The following is a 4,883-nucleotide window of genomic DNA, read 5'->3' as shown; positions in this document are numbered from 1 at the left end:
GACCACTTCCGGAGGACGTACACCAACCAATCAAAGCTTTTTCAGTATGAACTGACATGTTGTCCATCCAATCATAGCATGAGGATCAGAGAATGAACCTAGTGTGTTCTATTGAGATTGTGCCACAGAGCATTATGGAGGTTCTATTTGTTGAGAAGCTTAGTGACGTTGTTGGATAGAGATTAAGAGTGATTCAGCCGGTCCTTGTACCATGGCATCAGAGCCAGACCGAGGCTCCTGTAGTGGAGGATTGGGTGAGCTGGAACCTGCCACCCTGATCCGCTACAGACTCTGGCCTGCCACCCCCCATCTGCCACAAACAGCAATTTCAGTGGTCCTCCTGCGCCAGTTTTGAGCCCTGCAGCTGGAGCGTGGGGTGTCTTTGAGGGGAATTACCTTGGTTTTTCACAAATCCAATGCATGTTGGAAGGTTGTTATTGTATTTTAAATTGGAAATAAGAAAAAACATGTATGTGTTTTTTACTGTGAGGAGTAGTTTTATTTTCATTCTATCTACAGACAGTTGAGTTCTACCGGAAGCTCAGAAATTAGTCATTTGAGGAGTTCAAACACTGGCAGTTTGAACGAGAGACTGTCAGGAAGATGGCGATACTGACCTTGGACGGAACAAAGTGTCCTCTCTGTCCACAGGTATGTCAATGATAACAATTAAGGAACAACAATAAGTAAGCGAGGATTCTTATTTGCATTCAGTGTTGTTCATAATTGATGAGGGGAAATATATCCAACCTTAGTTGTCTTTCTCATATACTGTATCTTATATCCTTGTGCAGCAGGTAGCCTAGTGGTTAGAGTGTTGGACTAGTAACCGAAAAGTTGCAAGATTGAATCCCTGAGCTGACAAGGTAAACATTTGTTGTTCTGCCCCTGAACAAGGCAGGTAACCCACTGTTCTTAGGCTGTCATTGAAAATAAGAAATTGTTCTTAACTGACTTGCGTAGTTGAAAAAAATGCCTTGCCAAACAGTAGCAATGTTATGCAGCATACCATTGCAAGCCTCAAAAACCCAACCCTTTGTCCAAGTCGTGGGAGGCGGTACGGGATTGCCAGACAGGGCAACATTTTCTGTGTGGCTTTGCCACCCAGGCCGCTACAGTTGCCATGAAAGCCTGTCTGGATCCACAATATGCTGGATAACGGGACTCTGGTAAAGCTAGGTAGACCAATCATCTGCTTAGTGGATACACCGATTACAGATGCATTCACGGCAAAACTACAGTGACCCATGTTTCCCAAATAGCACAGGGGTTTAAGTAATAGCCTTGCAAATATCCATTCCCTGTGTCTCTAATAATTTTGTATAATTCATTATTTGCATTATTTTTTAAAGGAAAACGGTCATTCAAGTATTGCAGCTGATGCCCTATTTGTTCTTCCCAGAAAAAGATTGCCTGGGACAAGCATTAAGGGTCCCAAACATGCTGGCAGCTGGATGGTTCTTTTGTGACCGAGACAAAGTCGACTGCTTTGTAGGAGGAGCATCAGACACACCAACTGAGGTATACTGGATTTTGAAGAATGGGATGTATTTCACAATCAGTTAGTATCACTAGCCCTCTTCTGTGTGACTTGTGTGACGTGTGTTTATGTGTATATGTGTATAACCAACAGCCCGGCTAATGTTGGAAAAGTTAAAATGTTTGATTGAAATCAGGAGAAGCCATTTATCCTTGGTGATGCGACACTAGCATTGAACGATTCTGTCCCTAATATTTATAATACAGATCAGATGAAACATGAACTGCATAGTGAATGTGACTTTTTATTCACTCTTTTTACAGGAGTGCCCGGGATTTCAAGCAGGGAATGTGCTGTGATCCAAACCCAAAACCCAAAAACTGGACATACAGTAACTGGTGTGTTTGGGATGGCGTGCAGGCACGAGCATCTACTGAAGTTCCTGAACCTGAAGAGAGGAGAGAAGTATGGTTGATGGATGAATGTGGATGGGATGGATGGATTTTTCAGATGTATAGCTGATGTATAGCTGTTTTTTTTGTTACAGTGGCAAGAAAATGTATGTGAACCCTTTGGAATTACCTGGGTTTCTGCAGAAATTGGTCATCAAATTTGATCTGATCTTCATCTAAGTCACAACAATAGACAAACATAGTGTGTTTAAACTAATAACACACAAATTATTGTATTTTTCTTGTCTATATTGAACACATAATTTAAACATTCACAGTGTAGGTTGGAAAAAGTATGTGAAACCCTAGGCTAATGACTTCTCCAAAAGCTAATTGGAGTCAGGAGTCAGCTAACCTGGAGTCCAATCAATGAGACAAGATTGGAGTTGTTGGTTAGAGCTGCCCTGCCCTGTAAAAACAAACTCACAAAATTTGAGTTTTTTATTCACAAGAAGCTTTGCCTGATGTGAAACATGCCTCGAACAAAAAAGACCTCAGAAGACCTTTTGTAACCCTGGAAAGGGTTACAAAAGTATCTCTAAAATGTTCATCAGTCCACGGTGAGACAAATTGTCCATAAATGGAGAGTTCAGGACAAGTTCAGCACTGTTACTACTCTCCCTAGGAGTGGCCGTCCTGCAAAGATGACTGCAAGAGCACAGCGCAGAATGCTCAATGAGGTTAAGAAGAATCCTAGAGTGTCAGCTAAAGACTTACAGAAATCTCTGGAACATGCTAACATCTCTGTTGACGAGTCTATGATACATAAAACACTAAACAAGAATGGTGTTCATGGGAGGACCCCACGAAGAAGCCAGTGCTGTCCAAAAAAATGCATCGCTGCATGTCTGAAGTTTGCAAAAGTGCACCTGGACGTTCCACAGCACTACTGGCAAAACATTCTGTGAACAGATGAAACTACAGTTGAGTTGTTTGGAAGGAACACACAACACTATGTGTGGAGAAAAAAAAGCACAGCACACCAACATCAAAACCTCATCCCAACTGTAAAGTATGGTGGCGGGAGCATCATGGTTTGGGGCTGCTTTGGAAAAATGAATTCCCATGTTTATCAAGACATTTTGCAGGAGAATGTAAGGCTGTCTGCCAATTGAAGCTCAACATAAGTTGGGTGATGCAACAGGAAAACGAACAAAAACACAGAAGTAAACCAACAACAGAATGGCTTCAACAGAAGAAAATATGCCTTCTGGAGTGGCCCAGTCAGAGTCCTGACCTCTACCCAATTGAGATGCTGTGGCATGAACTCAAGAGAGGAGTTCACACCAGACATCCTAAGAATATTGCTGAACTGAAACAGTTTTGTAAATAGGAATGGTCCAAAATTCCTCCTGACTGTTGTGCAGGTGTGATCTGCAACTACAGACCATGTTTGGTTGAGGTTAGTGCTGCCAAAGAGGGTAGTTATTAAAGTTTTATTGCTGGTACAACTGCTGATGTAAAAAGGGTTTTATAAAATACATTTGATTTGATAATGAAATCTTTGCTGTGGTTTGACTGACAATTTGATATTTTAGTAAAATTCCTAACATTGTCGATAATATATTTTTCTCTAACTTGTGAGCATTGCACATGTATAACTTAATTTGATTTTGTTCTGCAATAGATTTAATTAGGGCCTTGATTATGTTGTAGGCAGCACACAGTAGGATTTGGAGGTTTGGATCAGATCACACTTCACGCTGGATAATCCACTCTATACTCAAATCGATGTTGCCTTCCTAACTGGTTAGCTTTATGATGAGATGCTTTCATACTGTTATATGTTCGCTTGTATATTTGTATAATATTTTCTAGGTCTGACATGATGCCCCCGTCAATCCCCGATGATAGGAACGCTCAGTTGACTCCTCAGCTTAAAAAAGAAATAGCTTTTTAATGATGTCTCCATATTTGTCCCACTGTATTCGGGCTAGTCAATATAGGTTTTAAACCTTTTAACATAAATGCTTACGTTTCAGCCTGGAGATAAGGTTGAAGGCCACGGAGAAGAGAAACTGGATTGTACACTACACTGCGCAGCAATTTTGGAAAGTCTGCAAACTAAGAAGACTCACTGTCTGCTGGCCACAATCCATAGGCTTGTCCTGGAGTGCTCTTTCTATTGTGGCCTGGTCAGAAAGTATGCGGGTACTGAAGCCAATTCAGTGTTGAACACTGCATCACGCCCTGGCATATCACTGCTGTTGTTAACTCATTCACCCAGATGCTTTGAACTATATGAAAGAATTCTATCAAACTTCAAGATTTTCATTAGCATTTCTTAAAATAGTTTTTCAGATGGACAAACCATTGCTGTGCGGCTCTCCAGAAATATCAAGCAGACATCAGAGAATAAAACAGCAGATCAACGCCTACAATGGAAGGAACAAGTCACCTCAATTCCCCCCAATACTTGGGCAAAGTGTGGCCGAGCCAACATGCTTTCACCTGGGTGCCCTCTGTGCTGTCCGAAATGAAATGCAGAACATATTAAAGCTCCAGCAAGCATTTTCAATGTTGGCTGGTGATGGCCCAGTCAGCACAGATGAAGAGGAGGACAGTGATTCAGAAACTGAAAGTGGTTGAGGAATGAATGTTTGTGTGTGCGTGTGAGTTCTATAGGGACAAACTATACACAGAGTATTCCACAAATTAGGAACACCTTCCTAATATTGAGTTGCACCCCCCCTCCACCTTTTGCCCTCAGAACAGCCTCAATTTATCAGGGCATGGACCTGTACCCCCACACATTGAATCGGTACCCCCTGTATATAGCCTCGTTATTGTTATTTTATTGTGTTACTTTTTTAAACTTTAGTTTATCTAGTAAACTCTATTTTCTTAAACTGCATTGTTAGTTAAAGGCTTGTCAGTAAGCATTTCATGGTAAGGTCTACAGGTGTTGTATTCAGCGCATGTGACAAATACAATTTGATTTGACTCTACAA

The 4,883-nt window shown here is 41.3% G+C and overlaps 1 long non-coding RNA gene across 1 annotated transcript; it reads left to right on the top strand.

The window, feature by feature from the left end:
• The first annotated feature begins 825 nt into the window (after positions 1 to 825).
• On the top strand, positions 826 to 4,641 carry LOC110502106. Its single transcript, XR_002470291.2, has 4 exons — positions 826 to 866; positions 1,403 to 1,521; positions 1,804 to 1,945; positions 3,915 to 4,641. It is a non-coding gene; the product is annotated as an uncharacterized LOC110502106 (long non-coding RNA).
• The last annotated feature ends 242 nt before the right edge of the window (positions 4,642 to 4,883 follow it).

The sequence above is a fragment of the Oncorhynchus mykiss genome, chromosome 22 (assembly GCF_013265735.2).
Source record: "Oncorhynchus mykiss isolate Arlee chromosome 22, USDA_OmykA_1.1, whole genome shotgun sequence".
NCBI lineage: Eukaryota > Metazoa > Chordata > Actinopteri > Salmoniformes > Salmonidae > Oncorhynchus > Oncorhynchus mykiss.
This window is presented reverse-complemented; position numbering and strand designations above follow the sequence as displayed.